Source organism: Castor canadensis, chromosome 5 (assembly GCF_047511655.1).
Source record: "Castor canadensis chromosome 5, mCasCan1.hap1v2, whole genome shotgun sequence".
In the NCBI taxonomy this organism is placed as follows: domain Eukaryota; kingdom Metazoa; phylum Chordata; class Mammalia; order Rodentia; family Castoridae; genus Castor; species Castor canadensis.
The window spans coordinates 137,883,587-137,909,603 of NC_133390.1; the positions used below are offsets into that span (position 1 = coordinate 137,883,587).

Sequence of the window (26,017 nt, forward strand, 5' to 3'; positions counted from 1 at the left end):
ATCTAACTGTAATGCTCCCATTTTAAGCATCTAATGGGTAGTGTGATGCTACCCATTAAGGTAAGTGTGATATCTAGTCCTAAATTCTCAAGTGCCTAAAAAGACAACAGTACTGAAGTCCATCGAGGTAAGGGACCTGACAAGGCTCACACAATGAAAACTCACCAATTTCTTCCACCTTCCCACAGAATTAAATACAATTCTTATTTCAAATAGGGACTGCCACAGGATATGCAGTAACCACAAAAAAGAGACTGCTTATTCAGCTTTGGAAAACACAGTCTAGGGTAAACAAAATGTGCTATGTACATACGGTAGAGTATTGTTTACCCTTTAAAAAGGAAGGAAACCTTGTCACATGCTGCAATCGGGCTGGACCTTGAGGGCATTCTATTATATGAAATAATCCAGTCACAAAAATGACAAATACTGTATGATACCGTTTATATGAGGTGCCTGCAGTAATCAAATTCACACAGAAAGTAGAATAGTGGTTGCCAGGGTCTGGGGGAGAAGGGACTGGGGAATTAATGTTTCATGGGTACGGATTTCACTTTGGGAAGATGAGAAATATCTGAAAATGTCTCATGGTGATGGTTCCACAACAATGTGAATGTGCTCACTGCCACTGAAGTGTCCTCTTAGAAATGCTTAAGACAGTAAATTTGTATGTATTTTATGACAATTAAAAAAAGATGGCTGTTATAGAACTTGCCTATCATGAACAGGGCCCTGGATATGATCCCCAGGATCACTAAACTAATTAATTAATTAACCAGGTATTGAATGTTTTAGAAGTCTAGTTTAATGCCAAATATAAGGCTAGAATGGGTTAAAAAAAGTAATTTTTACATAGCAACTCTTGATGACCTGAGTATGAAGACTGCATCTGGACTTATTCAAGTGACTATTCAGGATGGAGAGAATATAGTGGCCTGTGTGTGCATGTATGTGCATGTGTGTGTGTGAGTGTGTGTGTGTGTGTGTGTGTGTGTGTAAGAGAGAGAGAGAGACAGAGAGAGAGAGAGAGAGAGAGAGAATCCAGAGGCTTTCTGGAGTCTTATGGATTGACAAATCCAGAACACCTTTTCCAGCAGATATCCAGACTTACAGAACACTGCAACTCCCTCCCAGCCTTGCCAACTCAGGCATGCAGAAATCATGGATGAAAGGACATTATGCAACTATAATGTAAGTATAATCTGGAATTTCTGGAGGACAAGTCTGGGGAACAAAGACATCAATGCTCCCTCCCCTCCTCATGCTCTGTGTGATTCGCCTGGGGCCACCTGATCCTAAAGTCTTGCCACCTTTGAGTTTTATACCTGGAGCTGCCACTCAATTACTTTCAGAAACCACACGTGGTTCTTTCTCTTGGGACTATCCAGCTCCACATCTGACTCCCTCACCCTCCTCCAGTGGGTACCCAAAGCAGGCCAGAGTCTCTGGCCCAGGAAATGGTAATCCTCAAAAGAACTCTAGGACATGCCCTAATCCTGATCTGGGACTTTTGGGTTTGCCTGGCTTCACAAGAAGCTCAGAGATCCAGTTTTAGGACAGAACATTAGAAAGCTTTCCCCATTATACCACTTCTCAAACATGCCCAGCTATTAACATCTCCAAGTCAATGTTGAATTTTTCACTGGCATTCTATTCAGTAGAGTAAACCATTTAAATCATAAAAATCCATATTCTTTTTCACTTAGAGTTTTTAAAAGGCTTAAGTAACTTTTATTTTAGTCTGAATTTGTATCATGAAAACAAAATGTTGCTTGAAAATGACCCAGCTGGATTTCTTCATTTTAAAGTTAGGGCTAGGGAGGTAAAGTGATCTGCCCCAGGTCATACAGCAAATTAGGCACAGAGATGAAAATGGAACCTGCCCTCTTGCATACTTTCCCCACCACCGCTGGAGTATGGTAATAAAATGTGAGACTCCACAAGTGACAGATCTGGGGTTATTACATTAGGGTTTGCCGGTATACCCCAGGCTACATGTTGATAAGCACTACATTATTCATTTTCCCCCTAGGGTTCAGACATTTTTCTGGATGCCCTATGCAGTATTTCTTTTTATAGCATCAGATAGTTCATGGAGAAGCCATATTTGGCATGTCTCCTCTTATACTAATCCTGAGAGAAAGCTCAGGCTCTCATATTTAAGCATGATGGCCTCAATAAGGAGGTCCTGGGCAGAAGTCACAGAATTATATTTTGTATTGGTGAACACAATGTGCCTGCCAAATTGAGTGTTGGGGAATACTATATGTCCAGGTGGTGGCTGGTGTATTTTATTGACTCCAAGGTCAATATCATTGCCCTCAGTCAAGTCTGTCCAATGACCAGAATTTGGGATTTGTGGGGTGATAGAGGATCTCTAAGCCATGGCTTGATGGCTACAGAGGGTAAGGATTGGAAAGGGTCTGGTCACTGAAACACTGGCCATCCCAACATGGTATTGCAGCATTTGAGGGATAGGATGAACATTTGCTCCTGGAAGGAATTGTTTAAGGCCATTCTCTTGCCATAGGCCCTCCTTCAAAGGCTACCTAATTGTGGATCCCAATTATCTTTTTCTAAAAGGTCTTCTCTTCAAGGTTAACAAAAAGTTTTACAGATACAAAGGATAGAAAAGAGCAGAATACAGGAATCTTAGAGGAGGTGCCATTCCTAGTAGCCTAGAGAACTTCCTGGTGAGTTGTACCTATTTTACCTCCCCTAATATACTATAGGTACACATCTCACTCAGCTACATAAAAGTGACCAATATAGAGTGAAATTCCTTATATATTATGGGCGCCTAATACACTATTTAAGTAGCCAATTATGTATTATGGTGACAATTAAAACTTTCATCTCCCAACCAAATAGTTCTAGTTATGTAGGCTTTGTCTTCATTTGGGTTCTCTGGAAGCTGATCCTGAGAAAAGTAGTTTATTTCGGGGGTGATCCCAGGAAGCACCAGAAAGGGTCTAGGAAGTGAGACTGAAGAGGGAAGACAGCCAATACAGGGCACATTCATGAGCTTATTATCTCAATGGGAAACTGGGACTTGGTCCCTGGGGTGCCCTCTGAAAGACAATGCTGAATCATCTTTGAATTGTTCCATGAAGAGGAGAGGAAGTTGATATTTATCTACTCTTATCCTTTATTAATTAAAAGTCATCCTGAGGCACTAATTCCCAAGCATTTTCAGCTTGCTCTAGACTCAGGCTGAGCAAACTTCCATGGCCAGAAAACACCAGTTGGGAGAGAGATGCAAGAATTAGTTAGGGACATTCATGAAACATGTCAACGGGTGTCCTATGGGGTTGGCTGAGGACACAGGCAGGGTGCTATAGTATCTTCTACAATCTCACATTCTTCCTACCTATTCAGTTTATACAGCTACTTAGTTATAATGATCAGAAATGAACTTCATAAAAATCAATCAACCCACTGACAACCCAACACTATATATATATGGCGCCTAATACACTACTTAAGGAGCCAATTATGTATTATGGTGACAATTAAAACTTTCATCTCCCAACCAAATAGTTCTAGTTATGTAGGCTTTGTCTTCATTTGGGTTCTCTGGAAGCTGATCCTGAGAAAAGTAGTTTATTTCGGGGGTGATCCCAGGAAGCACCAGAAAGGGACTAGGAAGTGAGACTGAAGAGGGAAGACAAAGAACCAGGAAAATAACAAAGAACCAGAGAATCTTGTAGTTACTGTTTATCTTCTTTAGGTAACCCCTGCAGCTGCCTACCAACATCCATCTCTCCCCTTCCTCCTTTCTAACAGGATATTGACTTTGCCCAGGTAATCTTTTCTACTCCTTACAACCAGGTGTTCATTTGCCTACAATGGCATCTTTATTACACTTGCAAATGCTTGCCTTGGGAAAGGGCATGAAATACAAGGGGTAGGTTTTTAAGAAGGAAGACACTAAAAATCTGCTGTGCTCTTGAAAAGAGACATGAGAGACACAAGAAAGAGAAGGGAGGGAGTTCAGAGGGAGGTCCTATTACCTACCTACACTCTGTTCCTATTAATGCATATTTCCAGTCATATCTGGCCATACTAACATTAGCAAAGCTAGAAATAGAAGCATTTGCTAGAGAAAGTGCTATTTAGCCAAAATTCACTCACCCTGCAAGTGTGTAGTTGGTTTGGGGATCTTACATGTGGAACTTAGCACATATCCCAATTAAATTCCTGTCATTTGCCAGTACCTATCTCTATTCTAGAGATAGCCCAGAATCTTGGTTTTCATTACACTTTGTGGATACTCTATAACCCTCCAGCCTTTTGCAAATGTGATAATTATGTATTTTATTTCTTCTTTATGGCTAGATTTTTCTCATTCTCTGTCATTTGTAAAAATGTTGAGCTTCTGGGGGGGGTCAAGAGCAGACATGCTATTATAGAAGAACCCATCCTCACCCCAAGGCCATTAATCATATTTTTGAGATAATTTTCAACCAGCTCCTTATGAACCAGCTGTATTTCATCCACAGCACAATCATCTGTCTGGCTCACAATGATCTCATAACAGATCCTGAAAATCCTATGTTGAAATCAAGACCAAACCTCTCCAGCTTGTTTTCCTGAATTAACGGCCTGAAAAAATCCTATTGCAAGTGAGGAAATGAATGTGCAGTGCAAAAGATGCTCTTAAAGATCCTTATATCAATTATAGATCAGATTTATAGGTTGGAGGACATAACAATCGTACGTCTTCACCTCACAGTTCTTATGACAGGCTGCTGGGGATGTGGCTCAGTAGTAGAGCACTTGCCTATCAATTTTTTTGCAGGTGAACGCCATAGGTGGTTAGTGTGTGTGTGTGTGTGTGTGTGTGTGTGTGTGTGTGTGTGTGTGCAAGAACAGATGCCAAACCTCTCCTCTCAATAGGGGGCGGTAAATATTCAATTGCATCAGACCTGCCTCCAAATCACTGATTTTGAGCATGCTTGCAAACCCCCAGCATCTCTGCCTCCTGAATGAAATGGTACTATCATTAGGGTGGCTTGAAGGCTGTAAAGAATAACTCATTACAATTTGGAGATAGTCACTTTAAAAAATGCAAACCACAGCTTGTAAAATGGAAAAAAAAAGTCTTGTCAGTGGTTGTGATCTTTTGCTCAAATAAATGCTTCAGTAAATGAAGCCTTTTTTTTTTTTAACAGGCAGAAGGGGAAACCTGGCAATACCTCAGTCCCCAGAGATCCTCTCCTTGGAGTTGTTTGTATTTCATTGTGCCTATTGTGGTATCAGTGGGCAGAGACTGCAAATGACCTGGGGAGGGGAAGCCAGTTCAGCTGGGGTTGAGAGCACAAAAGGGGAAGGGAGGTTGCAGACAGGGAAGGGGGGTTGGGAGTGTACACTGGGGCAGAGTGAATGTCAATGAAAATAAAGGAGCCTGGGAATATCTATTTCAAATATGTGTCCATCATCTCTGAACCCTAACCACTTCTATCCTCAGGCAACCCACTTCATCCACCCTCTCCCATGTCTCCTTGGATACTTAGCAGCTTTCCCTTTGGAGTCAGAAGTCAAGGATCTCCAGAACTTGGTCAGGTTCCCGAAGGATTCCAGTGGCTAACAGGATGTTCCTTATGTCCATCAATGCATTCTCTTCTCCCAAGGCCCAGGTCAGGGCATGAGGGGAAACATATCTGCTCCTCCATGGTACTCTGTGGAAGGACAGAGCATACGGCTCCCACAGTCCTCTTGCCTGCCTTCCTCTGGCTCTTTCCCAACACTTCCAGCCTCTCAGCCATCCCCAGGAATCCCAGATATTCCATTGCTCTCAACCTTCTCCCTTCCTCTGAGGATCCTTCTTTCCCAAACTCTCTCTCTCTCTCTCTCTCTCACACACACACACACATAAACCTCAAGCCCCAAATTAGCCACCTGCTTTCTATTTTTAATATTTTCTACTAATGAGTTGTGACAATTAAGATCGAAAGAAAGTACTGGGAGCCTGATGGCTAGATAGCAGGTTTTTATGTGAACCTTTGACAAATGGCAACCATCCAGCTCCCCGTGAACAATTCTAGCCCTCTTCTTTAAAAAATATACCATCCCTTCCCCATGGCTCCTCAAATGTGGGTCTGTAGCTGAAATAGACATGTATACTTGCAGGATAAGCCTCATGTTTCTTATCTTTCACATGCAGTGCTTCCTAGGAGTGGAGCTGGGCATCTTTTGATTTCTGTTTTTGCACTGTAATGAGTTGTGGTCTGGGTTTCTGAAAATAGCCACAGAGAGAATTCTGTCTTACAACATACGGACAGACTGAGGCATGTCCAGAAAAGCAAGTAAGGATGGGGAGGAAGGTTTTTGGTAAACACTTCCTCTTTCACTCTATGGGACTGAAAGCCCTTTTGAATACTGCTAGGTGAAACAAAACAAAGCAGACAACTCTCTTTTGAGAGTCTTGGATCTGAGATGTCCTCCCTCCCGGGTCCTGGAGGGAGAAAACAGCACCAGAAAGAGATGGAGTCATTAGGAAGTTTCTTGAAGGTTATTTACCAACAGCTGGAAATGTTACCTCCCCAAAAACCCTGAGAATTTCCCAGACCTACATGCATTTGCACTCAACATCAAAATGTCTCTACCACAGGGAGCTGCTACCCAACTTCTTATTTGCTCTTGCAAAAGCAGGAGGATTAGTTCAAGTAACAAAACTCTCCAGTTTGCACCAGTCTCCTCTCTATTGTGTCCCACAGCATAGTTGTCATCAGCGATGAAAGAAATAAAGACCTGTCTCTGCTCAAAGAACTACAGAAGCTCCACGTGATAAAAGAATGGACCAAGTTGACAAACAGGAACAAGATAGCCTGCTAAGGTTCAAGTACCATTATAGGGCACCCTGCTCCCCTGCAGAAACAGTATGTTGAGTAGGGTAGGGGCAGCCAAGCATGGCTGCATAGGATATGCAATACACAAGTATTGCAATTCCACCAGAAGCTCTTCTTGCTTCTGGGGGCTTTTAAAAATAATTTTTCTAATTCCTTTAATTTTTTTGCAGATTTCACCAAATTATACATACAAGAAAAGTATATAAGTCATAAGTTTACATACTTAACAAATTTTAACTAACTGAACATACCTACCTATTCATCACTGGGTCAAGATATGCAACAATAGAAAATCCCCAGAAGAGCCCCCGCTAAATGACAACTTTTATAAAGTTTGAGCCAAGATATCTATTCACTAAACCAATGCCATAGGCTGTGATCACCATAAGGAGTGCCCTAGCCCCTTGTCTGCTCAAAAGATCTATAGGATGGTGGTGTCCTGATAAGAGTGGCCATTGTCCTCAAGGAGTTGGCATGTGGTGAGAGATGACAACCATGTGATGCAGATTGTGGCAGAAAGGAGGGTTTTCTCTGACCCTATCTCTCTTCCTCCCCATCTGCCACCTTCTCCTTTTCACAGTAAAGATCATATCATATCACATCAGGGCTGGGGAGATAGGACCTAAATGAGAATCTCATTGGCAGTGGAGAACAAAAGGGGCAGGGACGTACCTAATCCTATGCTGACAGCTGTCTCGAGTTTGTATGCTTCCTGTTGGCCACCATCTGAATGTTGGAAGCAAGTCCAGTATACTGCTCAGAAGAAGAGATTGCCATTATGTCATGTGAAACTTTCACACCTAACTTATTCAGTCCAAGGGAAAGATGTGTGTGCTCTAACCACCTCACCCTGCAGAGACCCAGCTCCTTTCAACCACAATGCTCTTGCCTGGTTCCTGTGATTGATGCTTCATGTTGGTTCCTCCCAATGTGACACACTTTCTATCTTTCTCCTACACTGTAAGTCCTAGACTTTCTCCTTGAGGTCTGGAACTTATAGTTCCATTCCTTGAAAAAAAAGTAGACACACTCATTCATACTGAATGGATATAAAGGTCATAAAAAACAAAAGTGTTTTGCTCCCCCTTATTTTCTTCTTAGTATTCCTTCCCAAAAGTTTCAAGATAAAGAGTACTTGGAATGAATACTCCTAACTGGGAACCCACAGAGGGCCAGAGTTTGGACCTCTAGCTGCAGAACCACAGGGGAGGGGAGGGATCATATCAGAGAATCTACAGCAGTCAGACACTCCTCCTCTTCCATCAAAGGTCCAAAGTGTGTGGTTTAGCACGAGGTTTGCACACCACCTGGCCAAGAGGAAGTTCCTGCTCATCTCATATGTCAAGCACTTTATGCTCAGTGAAATGTTCAAGTTCAAGGACAGGCGAAGGTGGGAGACTTCAATGGAAGAGTCATGGGCCTGGTCAGACCCCTGGCTGGGCACCATGACTGGGAAGACCTAAGACTGACTTTTCCTTCTGGACACCAAGGCATTTGCCCAGTTCCCACTTTCCAGCACAGGGCCTATGCCTAGAACACCAATGAACTGATTTCCCTGAAAAGGTGTGTGAGAGCATGGTTCCTCTAGGGCAGGGGAGCCACCACACTTTGGGCATCTTATTTCACTGCAGCTGTCAGGGCACATCCCAGAGTTCTGAAGGGAGTCCTTAAGCCAGCACTTGCAGCAATTCTCAGCCTGTCTGCTTCTGGGTGCTCTTCAAAGCCTAGCAAAACTGCTCAGGATCTGGAGTGCAGGGAGCTGGTCCTCAGCCACAAGAGGCAGGAGGTGGTGGAGAACTCCTCTTGCAGCCATCTCTGCAGACACATAACACAGTGGGGTATTCTACCCAGTGCTAGAGCCACAGAGCCCCACCAACAGTAACTCACTCAATATGGTACTCTTGATTGGTACTTCTCCCTGCCCACTCTCTTCTTTTACCTGCCATTATCTCCCTCATAAACTATTCAAGTCTTTGTTTCTGGCTATGATTTTAGGGAATCCTGATAAAAATGGGCAGGGTCCCCTAAATATGTCTAACCCAAGACTGAACTCCAAGAGATGCTGAGTGAATATAGCTCAGTTGCACTTACCTGCCCAAGAAGTGTGGATTTTTCTTCCTTTATGAGTAAAGAGGAGAAAATGACTTCAAGGCTTGCACTCACTCAAACACTAATAATTTGTAGAGCACTCACTAGGTGCCAGGACAGTGCTAAGTTGCTTTGCACAGTGGTATGGTTTGAATGTGTCCCCTGAGAAACATATGTAGGAAACTTAATCCCCAATGTAACAGCATTGGGAAGTGTTTAGGTCATGAGGCTCCACTTTCATTAATTGATTAACTCTAATTAAGAAAGATCTTGGGGGTTATGAACAGTCTCAGTCTCTCTCACTCTCTCTCTTTTTCTCCTTCTCTTGTCTCCCTCTCTTACCTTTCTGCCTTTAATCAAGGGATGATGCAATGGCAGAAGGCCCCTTGATCTTAGATTTCTCAGCTGCCATAACTGTGAGAAATAAATTTCTTTTCTTTGCAAATTTCCTAGTCTGCAGTATTTTGTTATAGTAGTGCAAAACTGACTAATGTACAAAGTTTATTTCGTTGACTCCTTGACAACTTCCTGCGAAGAATGACACAGGTGGCACATCCCTACATCACAACAGAGACTTCAGCATGATACACTGCATTTTGGTATAGTCCATATTTGAATCACAGGTGGCCTGAGCCCAACCTTACACCCCAAATGTTGACTGTGGTGACACTGAGACAACACTGGAGGAAATGTTGATAAGAGAAACCATCAGAGACAATTTCTGGGGTGAAAAGTACAAATAACAAACTATCTGATGCTATTATTCATAAGTATAGAGAAGCCATGTGCCATCCTGGAGAAAGAGTGCTGAAGTTAGGTGGACTAGGTTTGCTTCCAGAATTAATCACTACCTTCTCTGAAAACTAAAGTTTTGTTTTCACAAGGCAAAATGTGTGCTATACAGGCTATCTTAGAGTGGACTATTGGAATTAAAAGAGGGTATACAAAGTTAACCACCTGTGACTTGTACATAGTAAGCATTCGATACAAGGCAGCTACTGATGTCATTGACACCATTATTAGTAATGCTAAATAATCTCCAACCACAGAGTTGAGAACTTTGTCTAGCACTGAGCCGGGGTTGGAAGTTTGGAGACAAAGTCCAGTTAACTCGGTATGTGCAGGTTCCTGCATGTTGAGAGGAAGGGATAACTGGTACCATGGGTTTCCTCTCAAACTCAGAACCAGCTAAGGCAAGAAGAGCCAAATCCACTGGTTGGGGCTGGAAGGAGGGGGCTCATTTTTGTGCATGAAAGTCTGGGGTTCGAAAGAACCTAGGACATCATGTGTCTTTACCTCCCAGCTGAACATTCATTCATGCACGCATTCCTTCATCCACCACAGCCTTTACGAAGTCCCCACTCTGTGCTAACTACTGGGGATTTGAAGGATTAAATCTACCACCGAAAGTAAGATAACTAAGGTGTCCCAAGTATACCAACATTGCTTTCTAAGGATGCAGTGAGGATGCAAGTGGACCATTCACTTATGGGGACCTCCCTCCAAAAATGTGTTTGAATTCCCTCAAAAGAAAATCCTGCCCAGAATTTACCTAATACTTCTTCTGAGGGCAAACCTACCATCTTCCCATCTCTGTATCTAAAGAAAAGCTCTTTCTTCTACTGAACGGAATATTGACTCCCATAATTGCACCTATTCAGATTCTGGTCTTACTGCTCAGGGCTCTGAAAACTTGTTCATTCCGTCTTCCCTTCCTTCCAGCAGACGGGATGGCCACCTGAAATGCTCATTCTCAAGGTACCAGGCACCAGCTCCTTCTTCCAGGAAAGAGATTGGACATGATGCCTAACCCTCACTGCCACAGTGTGGCATTGAGAACTGACCATCTTTGACCAAAAAGTGTCTTACTAGTAGAGAGGGGTGCAAGATTAACTAATTCCCCCTGGTTCAGGAAGCCCTTCCTTTAGAAAGACATGACATCCAGACAATAACAAGGTGGATTTGAATTTCAATTGCCCCATACCAGTCCTGTGGCTTTTGATGTTCTTGAGCCTCAGATTCTTTAACTATGAAAGGACAACAAGAATGAGTACTTCAGAGGGTGGCCATAAAGACAAAATAAGATAATGAATGCAAATGCACACAAATGCCCAGTGCAGAACCTGACCAATAGAAAGTACCTGGCAAATATTAGCTACTTCTTCAGTAAATTAAGTGCAGAAAGCTCATACCTACTTAGGTGTGCGATGCTCTTAAGAGAGCTAAGAAATTGAATTTATATTTATGGCCACCAATTTTCATCTTTTAAGATATACCTCATCATTACAGGTTGTCATTTCTGCTTTCTTACAATTAAGGCAAAGTTGGCTGCAATTCTGCCAAAACCTGTACTCCCACATCTGAGGCATACAGTTCACTTACAGTGTTTGGCCATTGGCTGATTTCTGGCCAATAATGACAAGCACTCTTTCTTGATCTAAGTCACTGAAATCTCTCATGACTTTCTACTCTCTTCCTTTCCCCATTTGCTAGACAGAAGGGGGTGATTGAGGTCTCCAGAGATGGCAATCCAAAGATGGAAAGTTCCTGAATGCCCAAGTCACTGTGTGGATGAATGCCTGCTGAATATTATATAGGACTTTGCAAGAAAGAGAAATAAACTTCTATGGTGTTAAGCCACTAAAATTTGAAGCTACCTACTATTATTATTACTCAACAAGGTACTGTCTCTTGTCCTAGTTTTATGAGGTTCATAAGGTGGGGATGTATGCTTTTAGTGCCCTAAGCTAAGTCATGCAGGAGATATTGGGAGCCAAAGCAAATCACCAGGTTTGGCCAGGGTAGCATGAATTAGTGGCAGATGTAGGCTGCAGCTGACAATGAGCACTGCAGGTACATGTGAAGGGATTTTTGGCAAAGGATCTTTTGCTTATCTGTTCACCTGTCTGCCATGTGCAATTAACAGAGCTGACTTGTCTAAAGTCCCACATCTGGCCAGTGTTAAGGCTGAGTCTCTTAGTTTTTAGCAGATGACTTTTCCCTGGTATACTAAATCAAGGTCATGTAAAGAATCCTTTTGTGACATTTACTGCTCAAATGGCTTGTGCAAGTCACCTGAACCCTGCAAGTGAGAGTAACTCTGTCTTTTCCCAAGCAATTTCCTGGAACACTTGTTTCCATTAAGACATCCAAAGACATGTCCCTTGGCAACAGGGTTCAGCCAGTGACCAAATCCAAGTCCTGCCCAAATGCAATCTGTGGATAGAGAATTAACGTCTTTTTCCTTATTGCTAGGAAATGGAAATTCAGTAATTATATTACACCTAATGAGAGATCTGGATTTCTAGACTTTTACATGTTTTTAAATCTGTAAATATTAGCTTTCCCATTGAAGCAGCTTGCTTTCAACCTCTTGTACTTTTCAATGTTTAATTAAAAGGCTCCCAGAACTCATTATATTCTGTCCTCTGAAAGTTGGCTAAAAATAAGCATTCTTTGCCATCACAGCCTTTTCCTTCCTTAATGTTCTGAAGGGTTCCTTGCTGAAGTCACACTGTCTGAAGCTTAGGGTCCCAGGCTGATGAGCCAGATGTCTAGTGCTAGCATATATCACTTCTAAGTGCTGAATACCTGGGACACTCATCCAGACAATGGGGATAAAAATGACGACAGCTTTCTCACAGCGTTTCAAAGACAAGATACATAACAGGTAGTCAGTAGGGTGGTAGTCTTCTTTTTTATTTTATGTACCTACTAAGTTAAGTTAAAGCTGGGGAAAGGAACTTAAAGGAGGTTTTTTTAGCAGATGCTATTGGTGAACTGCCCATATTCTCTCACCTTGACCATTTCAGTAGACGCCTACCTGCGGGCACCTGTACTTTCTCTGACCAAGGTCTGTCGGAAAGCTGATTTTCTCTACATCCAAAGACATCAAGAGTTTTGCGTATTGGTAGCTCCTCTTAATCCATAGCTGGTGGATGTTGTGGATCAATATCCCACTTTCTCATTTGTCAGATGTGTCTGAGTTCCCAGAGGAATTAAGCTCCAGCCACCTACTGCAACAGTTTCTTATTAATGTACTTTCTGGGCTTCTTTCCTTCCTTGTTTCACATTCTCATTCCTTGATCTGCACTGCCAAATAAATTATTTGCCCTTGAATTCTTGACCCTCAATCAAGATATCTTCTTCTAGGAGATATCAAGCATTGTGCACAAATGCATATTCATGAATTCTGGACTAAATAGTTATGAATTCTGCTTCTAGTTTCCAATGTGAAGCTTCCTGAAGTTCACATTGCTGATGCAGGAGTAATCAAAGTGGCTACCTAAGTTAGTATAAGTAATCGGGTTTGAATAAAACACATCACCTTCATGATAGTTGTTATATCTGGAGAAGAGGGCTGGGGAGTGATAAGGCTGGTGATGGCCATAGGACAATGTTCATAATACATGCATTACACTAGCTTTTATCATAAAGAGACAAAAAAACATAAGGTCATTGACAAGATCAGTTCTGGTTGGGAGTTACACAAAATATGTTAAATTATCTTTGTACTTTTCTATAATTTAAAAGTGTCTCAAAAGAAAAGTGAAAATCCCACTTAGCATAATTTGTGGGATGCAGTGAAAGTAGTGCTCAGGTGGAAATTTATACCATGAAAGGTATACAGTAGAAAAGAAGAAAGATGTAAAACCAATAATATAAGCTTCCATCTATGAAACTAAAAATGTAAAGTAAATATGAAGCAAGATGAAGAAATGAAATAATAAAAATTAGGGAAGAAATCAATAAAAAATAAAATTAGGAAAACAGTAGAAAAGATCAATGAAACTATAAGTTGGCTAGTAAAAAGATCAATAAAATTAATCAAATTCTAACCAGTTGAAAAGAAAAATGAGAGAAGAGATGAATTACTAATAAAAAATACGAGCCATAACTACTAACCTCACAGACATTAAAAAGATAATACAAGAGTATTACAAAAAACCCTATGCCTACAAACTTGAAAACTTAGATGAAATGGTCCAATTCCTTAAAAGATAAAATCTACCAAAACTCAAACAAGGAGAAACATATAATTTAAATAAGTCTCTAGCATAAAAGAAATTAAGTTAGTAATTAATAACCTTTTAAAAGAAAAATATAAAAGAGAACCAGATTCAGATCAATTTACTAGTGAATTAAACTAAACATTTAAAGAAGAAATTATCTCAAATCTCTAATTTTCCATAAAATGGAAGCAGAGAGAATACTTTACTCATTCTGAGGCCAGCATTATCCTAACACCAAAACAGACAAAGAAACTATAACAAAGGAAAACTACAGATCAACCTCTAATAAACAGATGGAAAAAAATCCTCAACAAAATATTATCAAATTAAAACAATATAGATACATTTGTTCCAAGTATGCAAGGCTGGTTCAACATTCAAAATCAACTAATGTAATTCATCACATCAACAGAGTAAGAAGGAAAATCATATAATAATACCAATAGATGCAGAAAAAGCATTTGACAAAATCCAACACTCATTCATGATAAACACTCTCAGTATATTAAGAATATAGGGGAACCTGATAGATCTACAAAAAAGACTAGAGCTAACATCATACTTAAGAGTGAGAAACCAGATGCCTTATTAACTTGTCAGCACTTCTGGCCTTCTCCACACAATAGTCTGACCCTGCTCTGTGATCAGGGAAAGACCTCACACAAGGAAAAGTAGGTGCCAAAAGAGTATTGGCAGAACTCCCTGTATTGTCACATGAAAGACTTAAATGTAGAAGTTGGGGTGAGAAACTAGATGCTTTCCCTTAAGATTAGGAACACATAAATAATATTACTTCTCATTTTTCCTACTCAACATCATTCTAGATGTCCTAGTCAATGCAATAAAATAAGAGAAGTAAATAAAAGGCATACAGATTGGAAAGGCAGAAATAAAACTATCGTTCCCATAGATTATATAATAGTCTATATAGAAAATTCTAGTAATCAACAAAATAACTCCTGGAAATAATAGGCAAGATTGTAAGAAACAAGGTTAATATACAAAAATCAATTTCTTTCCTGCAAACCCCAGCAATAAACATTTGGAATTTGAAAGTTAAAAACATGGTATCATTTATATTATCTCCCCCCAAAAAAAATAAAAAAAAGAAATAAAGAAGGAGAAAAAAGAAAAGAAAAATACTTGGGTATAAATGTAATGAAATCTTTATAAGCTCTATATTTTAGATTCCAAGATGGCGGCTAGAGGGAGAAAGCAGAAAATGTGCTTCCTAAAGTAAAATCTCGGAGAGACGCTGGAAATACACTTTACAGGAAAAACCACCGAGAAGAGGCAAAACTTTGACTCCTCCACACCTGCAGCCCGTGCATAGCATCTCCACTTCACATTAAACAGAAAATCCAGGAGGGCCCCCGTGCCACCGCCAGATGGCAATGCCCAGATGGCTTGGGAAGATGCAGAACACAAAGTGAGCTAAGCGGTACATGGTACTCCCACAGACAACCCTGGGCCAGATCAGCATAGCCCCCTGGACAGACCAACCCCCATCCAGGGAAAAAAGAAAAAAAACTGAAAAATAAGCAATAACAACAAAAAAGACATGTAGTAAGGAGGGCAGGGCACCCTGAGAGCCAAAGTGGGGGAGGGGTAATCCTTCACAGAACTGTAAATAAACAAGCCAGCCACAGAAGGCAGGAGCAGCAGCACACGCAGAGCAACCAGGAGCAGGAAAGCTTGTAAAAGCGGCAGTGGGAGGAAAACTCCACAGGAGAGGGGGGAAGACCCACTTCCCACATGAGCTGTAAATAAACACATAGTCCTGAGAAAGCTGGTGCAGTGTCATCTCCCTCAGTGTACTTGGAAAGGGGAAAGCTTGTAGCAGTGGCTCATACACAGGAGAACTCTGAGTAAACAAAGCCTGTAGGGCCAGATGAGTGCTAAGCTCACTCCTGAGATTGGCATAAATGAAGCCTCAAGCAACAGCTGGCTAACAGCAGCAGGCAGGTGAGCCACAGCCTCAGATAGTTATTCACAGAACTGTCTCCAGACTCTTTTTTTTCTTTCTTCCTTTGATAAGACAACAACTGAACTACACCTGCATGCTGAAAACCTTACTGAAACTGTATTGCATTTGAACTTGGGACACTTTGTGGTGTTTTTTTGTTTCGTGTTGTTTAGTTTAGTTTTTTTCCCCTTTGATGAGACAATGACAGAACTACTTCTGAGACACCATCTCCAGGATTGGAGGCTGAGGGGCTACCACCAAAATTATTAAGACTGAAACTTTATTGCATTTGAACTTCAAGATTTTTTTTCATTTATTTTTTTTTTCAATCCTCTGTCTCTGTAATGCCTGTTCAGCTTACTGTTGATTAGTACACTATCTCTCCCTGTTTATATCTTTGAAACTTTTTTGTTTGTTTTTTCTACTTGTTTATTTGTTTTTTCCTTTTTCTTTAACTCCTTTGCTTTCCATCTCCTCTCACAATTCCATACTAAATATCACCAGTGGTATTATTACAAGCTAGAAAATACTTAATTGCACATAGTACAGGGACAATAACAACACCAAGGGCAATGATGGGAAGACAGAAAAAACAGGGAAACAAGTACCCTCATAGCAAAAAATTAGTACAGGAACCAGAGGGAAATGAAGAAAACAGATACTCAGATTCAGACTCCAACAAAATGAAGATAAACTATGCCAAAGAACCCAATGAAGCCCACAAGAACAATCTAAAAGAAGAAATACTACAGGTAATCAATGACAATTTTATAGAGATGATACTGGATATGGTCAACCAAAATGTACAGGAGACACTTAAGAACTTCCAAGAAAACAAAAATAGAGAATTTGAAAAAGCACAAGAAGAAATAAAAGAAACCATAGAAGCACTGTATAAACACCAAAGTGAAACAAAGAACACTATTAATAAAGAGATAAATGAACTCAGGACAAAAATAGACAACATTAAAGAGGAAGTGAGGGAGAAATGAACCAAGCCTTGTATGCACATATGAATAACAAAAGGAAAAGGAAAAAAAAATAAATAAAGAGGACGTGACGGGAGATTCCAAGACGGTGGCTAAAGGGAGGAAGCAGAAAGCAAGCCTCCTATAGTGAAATCTTGGACAGATGCTGGAGACACAATTTGCAGGCATAATCAGTGAGAAGAGGCATAACTTTGACCCCTCCACACCTCCAGCTGGCACAGAGAATCTCCACTTCATGATAAACGGAGAAACCAGGAGGGCTGCTGGGCTGCCAGTCGCCCGCTCCCAGATGGCTTGGGAAGACGCGGACCAGGCGAGCTTCACGGTACCGCGATACTCCCACAGACAAGCCTGGGCCAGAGCAGCATAGCCCCCTGGACAGAACGACCTCCACCCGGGGAAAAAAGAGAAACTGACTAATAAGCAACAAGAACAATAAAGACACGCAGGAAAGAGGGTGGGGCACACTGAGCGCCTAAGATTGGGGAATCCTTCCCAGGACTGTAAATAAACAAGCCGGGCAGGCCGGAGAGGCTCTGGCGGGAGCAGGGGCGTGCGCCCAGCAACCAGGAGCGGGAAAGCTTGTGAGAGTGGCAGAGGGAGGAAAACTCCACAGGAGAGGAGGGAAGACCCACTTCTCACGTGAACTGTAAACAAACATGGTGGCTGGCAGGAGGAGCAGCACCGCCCAGTAATGAGGAGCAGGAAAGCTTGTGAAAGTGGTGGTGGGAGGAAAACTCCACAGGAGAGGGGGGAAGACCCACCTCTCACATGAACTGTAAATAAACATGCAGGCCTGAGAACACGGGTGCAGTGTCACCTTTCCCAGTGTGCTGGAAAAGGGGAAAGCTTGTGCAGTGTCACCTTTCCCAGTGTGCTGGAAAAGGGGAAAGCTTCTCCGGCACAGGAGAACTCTGAACAAACAAAGCTTGTTGGGCCACGTGAGTGCTAAGCTCACCCCAGAGATCTGCATAAATAACGCCGCCAGCAACAGCAGGCTGACAGCAGTGGGCAGGCAAGCCACAGCTGCAGATACCATTTTCAGAACTGTCTCCAGACTCTTTTTTTTTCTTTTTCTCCCTACCTTTGATGAGAGAACAACCAAATTACACCTGCATGCTGAAAAACTTACTGAAACTGTATTGCATTTGACCTTGGGACACTTGGTGGGGTTTTGTGTGTGTGTGTGTGTGTGTGTGTGTAGTTTTGTTCTACTTTATGTGTTCCCTTTGATGAGACAACTACAGAACAACATCTGAGGCACCATCTCCAGGATTGGAGACTGAGATGGACACCCAAATTATTAAGACTGAAACTTCATTGCATTTGAACTTGGAGGATATTTGGTTTTTTGGTTTTTTTTTTAATTTTCTATTTTTCATTTTACTTTAATTCATTTTTATATACAGATATTTGTTTCTTTTACTTATTTTTTATTTTTATTCTTATCTTTATTTTTTATTTTTGATTTTCAATCCTCTATCTGTCTCTCTGATGTCTGTTCAGCTTACTGTTGATTACTACACTAACGCTCCCTGTTTATACCTTTGAAACTTTCTTGTCTGATACCTTGTTCTGTTTTCTCCTTCTTGTCTGTGTATTAGTTTTTCCCTTTTCTTTAACTTCTTGCTTTCAATCTCAGCTCACCCTTCCATTCTAAATATTACCATTGTTATTATTACAAGCTAGAAAATACTTAATTGCACACAGTACAAAGATAATGATGGGAAGACAGAAAAAACAGGGAAACCAGTTTCCCCACAGCAAAAAATTAGTACAGGAACCAGAGGGGAATGAAGAAAACAAATACTCAGATCCAGACTCCAACAAAATGAAGATAAACTATGCCAAAGGACCCAATGAAGACCACAAGAATAATTTAAAAGAAGATATACTACAGGTACTCAATGAGAATTTTATAGAGATGATACTGGATAGGGTCAACCAAAATGTGCAGGAGACACTCAAGAAATTCCAAGACAACAAAAATAGAGAATTTGAAAAAGCAAAAGAAGAAATAAAGGAAACCATAGAAGCACTGTATAAACACCAAAGTGAAACAGAACACAATGAATAAACAGATAAATGAACTCAGGACAAAAATAGACAACATTAAAGAGGAAACCACCCAGGATATGGAAAACCTCAGAAAAAAAGAACGAAACAAAACTGCAAAACAAAACGGAAGGTCAATCCAGCAGAATAGAACAAACAGAAGACAGAATCTCAGAACTTGAAGATGAAATGGTAATTAAAGGAAAAACCGAAGAACTATTAATTAAACAACTCTAGACCTGTTAAAAGAAAATGCAAGAACTCACCGACTCCATCAAAACACCAAACTTGAGAATCATGGGCATCAAAGAAGGAGAAGAGGTGCAAGTGAAGGGAATGCGTAATATATTCAACAAAATAATAATGGAAAATTTCCCAAATCTAGAGAAAGATATTCCCATACAGATGCAAGAGGCCTCCAGGACACCAAACAGACCAGATCAAAATAGAACTACCCTACGACATATCATCATTAAAACAACAAGTTCAGAAACTAAGGAAAGAATATTGAAGGCTGTAAGAGAGATAAAACAGGTAACATACAAAGGTAAACCCATCAAAATCACAGCAGACTTCTCAACAGAAACATTCAAAGCAAGAAGAGCGTGGTGTGAGATCTTCCAGGCATTGAATGAAAATAACTTCAACCCCAGGATACTCTACCCAGCAAAACTATCATTCAAAATACATGGAGCAATAAAAGTCTTCCATGATAAGCAGAAACTAAAACAATATGTGACCACAAAGCCACCACTACAAAAGATTCTTCAAGTGATTCTGCACACAGAAAGTGACACCCAACTTAACCATGAAAAGACAGGCAGCACCAAACCACAGGATAAGAAAGCAAGACAGTAGAGAGTAACTTCAACTTAGGTACACACAATCAAACCTTCAAACAACTAAGACAACTAAATGACAGGAATCACCACATACCTATCAGTACTAAACTTAATGTTAATGGACTTAATTCACCCATCAAAAGACACCGTTTGACAAAATGGATTAAAAAAGAAGATCCAACAATTTGTTGCTTACAGGAGACTCATCTCACCGACAGAAATAAGCATATGCTTAGGATGAAAGGCTGGAAGAAGATTTACCAAGCCAATGGCCCCCGAAAACAAGCAGGAGTAGCAATACTTATCTCTGACAAAGTAGACTTCAAACCTACATTGATCAAACAAGATAAAGAAGGACATTCCATACTAATAAAAGGGGAAATAGACCAAAAGGAAATAATAATTATTAACTTGTATGCACCCAATGTCAATGCACCCAATTTCATCAAACATACCCTGAAAGACCTAAAAGCATATATAAACGCCAACACAGTGGTTGTGGGAGACTTTAACACCCCATTATCATCAATAGATAGGTCATCCAAACAAAAAATCAATAAAGAAATCCAAGATCTAAAATATGCAATAGATCAAATAGACCTAGTTGATGTCTACAGAACATTTCATCCAACTTCTACACAATATACATTCATCTCAGCAGCCCATGGAACCTTCTCCAAAATAGATCATATCCTAGGGCACAAAGCAAGTCTCAGCAAATATAAGAAAACAGAAATTATACTGTGCATACTATCTGATCACAATGCAGTAAAAGTAGAATTCAACAACAAAAGTAAAGACAAAAAACACGCAATCAGCTGGAAACTAAATAACTCATTACTTAATGAAGAATAGATCATTGATGAAATAAAACAGGAAATTAAAAAGTTCCTGGAAGTCAATTTAAAATGAAAACACAACCTACCGGAACCTATGGGACACAGCTAAGGCAGTCCTGAGAGGAGAGTTTATAGCCATGACTGCATATATTAAAAAGATTGAAAGATCCCAAATCAATGACCTAATGATACATCTCAAACTCCTAGAAAAACAAGAACAAGCAAATCCCAAAACAAATAGAAGGAGAGAAATAATAAAAATAAGAGCAGAAATCAACGAAATAGAAACCAAAAAAACCATACAAAGAATTAATGAAACAAAAAGTTGGTTCTTTGAAAAAATAAACAAGACCGACAGACCCCTGGCAAACCTGACTAAAATGAGGAGAGAAAAAACCCAAATTAGTAGAATTAGGAATGCAAAAGGGGAGATAACAACAAACACCATGGAAGTCCAGGAAATCATCAGAGACTACTTTGAGAACCTATATTCAAATAAATTTGAAAATCTAAAAGAAATGGACAGATTTCTAGATACATACGACCATCCAAAACTGAACCAAGAGGAAATCAGTCACCTGAATAGATCTATAACACAAAATGAAATTGAAGAAGCAATCAAGAGTCTCCCTAAAAAGAAAACTCCAGGACCTGATGGATTCTCTGCTGAATTCTATCAGACCTTTAAAGAAGAACTGATACCAACCCTCCTTAAACTGTTCCATGAAATAGAAAGGGAAGGAAAACTGCCAAACACATTTTATGAAGCCAGTATTACACTTATCCCAAAACCAGGCAAAGACACCTCCAAAAAGGAGAACTATAGGCCAATCTCCTTAATAAACATTGATGCAAAAATCCTCAACAAAATAATGGCAAACCGAATTCAACAACACATCAAAAAGATTATTCACCACAATCAAGTAGGCTTCATCCCAGGGATGCAGGGGTGGTTCAACATACGAAAATCAATAAACGTAATAAGCTACATTAACAGAAGCAAAGACAAAAACCACTTGATCATCTCAATAGATGCAGAAAAAGCCTTTGATAAGATCCAACATCATTTCATGATAAAAGCTCTAAGAAAACTAGGAATAGAAGGAAAGTACCTCAACATTATAAAAGCTATATATGACAAACCTACAGCCAGCATTATACTTAATGGAGAAAAGCTGAAACCATTCCCTCTAAAATCAGGAGCCAGACAAGGATGCCCACTATCTCCACTCCTATTCAACATAGTACTGGAATTCCTACCCAGAGCAATTAGGCAAGAAAAGGAATAAAAGGAATACAAATAGGTAAAGAAACTGTCAAAATATCCCTATTTGCAGACGACATGATCCTATACCTTAAAGACCAAAAAACTCTACTCAGAAGCTCCTAGACATCATCAATAAGCTATAGCAAGGTAGCAGGATATAAAATCAACATAGAAAAATCATTAGCATTTCTATACACTAACAATGAGCAAACTGAAAAAGAATGTATGAAAACAATTCCATTTACAATAGCCTCAAAAAAAATCAAATACCTAGGTGTAAACCTTACAAAAGATGTGAAAGACCTCTACAAGGAAAACTATACACTTCTGAAGAAAGAGATTGAGGAAGACTATAGAAAGTGCAGAGATCTCCCATGCTCATGGATTGGTAGAATCAACATAGTAAAAATGTCGATACTCCCAGAAATAATCTACATGTTTAATGCAATTCCCATCAAAATTCCAATGACATTCATTAAAGAGATCGAAAAATCTACTATGAAATTTATATGGAAACACAAGAGGCCACGAATAGCCAAGGCAATACTCAGTCAAAAGAACAATGCAGGAGGTATCACAATACCTGACTTCAAACTATATTACAAAGCAATAACAATAAAAACAGCATGGTACTAGCACAAAAACAGACATGAAGACCAGTGGAACAGAATAGAGGACCCAGACATGAAGCCAAACAACTATAACCAACTTGTCTTTGACAAAGGAGCTAAAAATATATGATGGAGAAATAGCAGCCTCTTCAACAAAAACTGCTGGGAAAACTGGTTAGCAGTCTGCAAAAAACTGAAACTAGATCCATGTATATCACCCTATACCAAGATTAACTCAAAATGGACAAGGATCTTAATAGCAGACCCCAAACTCTAAAGTTGATACAGGAAAGAGTAGGAAATACTCTAGAGTTCGTAGGTATAGGCAAGAACTTTCTCAATGAAACCCCAGCAGCACAGCAACTAAGATAGCATAGATAAATGGGACCTCATAAAACTAAAAAGCTTTTGTTCATCAAAAGAAATGGTCTCTAAACTGAAGAGAACACCCACAGAGTGGGTGAAAATATTTGCCAGCTATACATCAGACAAAGGACTGATAACCAGAATATATATGGAACTTAAACAACTAAATTCTCCCAAAACTAATGAACCAATAAAGAAATGGGCAAGTGAACTAAACAGAACTTTCTCAAAAGAAGAAATTCAAATGGCCAAAAAACACATGAAAAAGTGCTCACCATCTCTAGCAATAAAGGAAATGCAAATTAAACCACACTAAGATTCCACCTCACCCCTCTTAGAATAGCCATCATTAGCAACACCACCACCAACAGGTGTTGGCGAGGATGCTGGGAAAAAGGAAATGTCTTACAATGCTAGTGGGAATGTAAACTAGTACAACCACTCTGGAAAAAAATTTGGGGGCTACTTAAAAAGCTAAACACTGATCTAACATATGGTCCAGCAATACCACTCTTGGGGATATACCCAAAAGGCTGTGATATAGGTTACTCCAGAGGCACCTGCACACCCATGTTTATTGCGGCACTATTCACAATAGCCTAGTTATGGAAACAGCCAAGATGCACCACCACTGACGAATGGATCACGAAAATGTGGTATTTATAAACAATAGAATTTTACTCAGCCATGAAGAAGAACGAAATGTTATCATTCGCTGGTAAGTGGATGGAATTGGAGAATATCATTCTGAGTGAGGTTAGCCTGGCCCAAAAGACCAAAAATTGTATGTTCTCCCTCATATGTGGACATTAGATCAAGGGCAAACACAACAAGGGGATTGGACTTTGAGCACATGATAAAAGCGAGAGCACACAAGGGAGGGGTGAAGATAGGTAAGACACCTAAAAAATTAGCTAGTGTTTGTTACCCTTAACGCAGAGAAACTAAAGCAGATACCTTAAAAGCAAGTGAGGCCGATAAGAGAAGGGGACCAGGAACTAGAGAAAAGGTTAGATCAAAAAGAATTAACCTAGAAGGTAACACCCACGCACAGGAAATCAATGTGAGTCAATGCCCTGTATAGCTATCCTTATCTCAACCAGCAAAAACCCTTGTTCCTTCCTATTATTGCTTATACTCTCTCTACAACAAAATTAGAAATAAGGGCAAAATAGTTTCTGCTGGGTATTGAGGGGGTGGGGGGGAAGAGGGAGGTGGCGGAGTGGGCGGTAAGGGAGGGGGTGGGGGCAGGGGGGAGAAATGACCCAAGCCTTGTATGCACATATGAATAATAAAATAATAAATAAATAAATAAATAAAAATTTAAAAAAAGAAAGAATTAACCTAGAAGGTAACACACATGCACCAGAAAGTAATGTGAGTCAACTCCCTGTATAGCTAGCCTTATCTGAACTAGCAAAGACCTTTGTTCCTTCCTATTATTGCTTATACTCTCTCTTCAACAAAATTAGAGATAAGGGCAAAATAGTTTCTGCTGGGTAGCGAGGGGGTGGGGAGGATTGGAGGGGTTGGGAGTTTAGGGAGGGGGTGGGGGAAGTGGGGAGAAATGACCCAAACATTGTATGCACATATGAATAAAAAATAAATAAATTTAACAAATTTTAAAAAGGATCTATATTTTAAAAATATAAAATTTGGATGAAAGAAATCAGAGAAATACTTGAAAACTAGAGAGAAATTCCATATTCATAGATAGGAAGACTCAATATTGTTAAGATTTCAATTCTTCTAGAATCATCTGTGGGTTCAATGCAACACCAATCAAAATTATAGCAAGTGATTTTGTGAGTATGAACAAAATGTTTCCAGATTTTATATGGTAAGGTAAAAGACCAAGAAAATAGTATAAAGCTATAAATCATGACAGTATGGTATTGATAAAAGAACAGACAAATCAATGAAACAGAATAGAGTGCTCAGAAATAGACACACACAAATATAGTCAGCTGATTTTTGACAGACATCAAAGGGAATTCAATGGAGAATGGATGGTCTTTTCAGTAAGATATGCTGAGAAAAATAAATATCCATATACAAAAAGTTACTATAGACATCTACTTTCACCTTTCACAAAAATTAACTCAAAATAGATCACAGTCTAAATGTAAAATGAAAAAGTATAAACCTCTAAAAGATAACATAAGAGAAAATCTAAGTGACCTTGAATTTGGTGGTGACTTTCATATTAAACATGTAAGACAAGAAAGAAAAAAATTATAAAAATTGTAAAATTAAAAACTGCTCTGTGAAAGACTCTGCTCAGAGAATGAAAAGACAAACTATAGACTGGAAGAAAATATGTGCATTGATAGGAGATTTATGAAATATACAAAGGTTCTTAAAACTTAACAAGAAAAATCTATTTAGAAAGTGGTCAAAAGACCTGAAAAGACACCTTACCAAAGGAGATGCACAGACAGCATATAATTATGCACATAAAACAATATGTCACATCACATGTCACTAGGAAAATACAAACTAAAATACCAATGTAACTTCACAGCTATGAGAACACTGCATCCAAAACACTGATCACCCCAAATGCTAGTGAGGGTGCAACAGGATTCCCATTCACTGCCGGTGGGAATATAAAATAGTATAGTCATTTTGCAAGTTTGCAGTTCAATTAAAACTAAGCATACTTTTACTATAAGATCTAACAATTGTCTTCTTTGGCATTTACCCAAATGAGTTTAATACATACCCACACAAAAACTTAGAAATGGATGTTCATAACAGCTTATTATTAATTGCCCAAACTTGGAAGTGGCCAAGGTGACCTTTAGGTGAAAGGAAAACTGTTAAGCCAATACAAAGGGCATGATAAATGAAGCTAGGCTGGGCATGTTGGTGCATACCTGTAATTCCAGCTACTTGGGAGGCAAAAGTAGAATGATTGCCACCTAAGACTGGCCAAGGGAAAAAATGTAAGAAAAACACTAAAAGCACAAAAGGACTGGAGGCATGGCTCAAGTGGTAGAGCACTTGCCTAGCAAGCTAAAGGCCTTTAGTTCAAGCCCCAGTACTGCTAAAAAAAAAAAAGAGCATTAAAAAAATGAAAAAGAAGGATCCAGCTACTACACACACACACACACACACACACAAAAGAC

General features: G+C 39.8%; 1 protein-coding gene across 4 annotated transcripts in view; it reads right to left on the reverse strand.

The window, feature by feature from the left end:
- The window catches only part of Slc24a3 (solute carrier family 24 member 3), a 499,789-nt gene that overhangs the window by 246,604 nt on the left and 227,168 nt on the right, over positions 1-26,017 (reverse strand). The window lies entirely within an intron of this gene.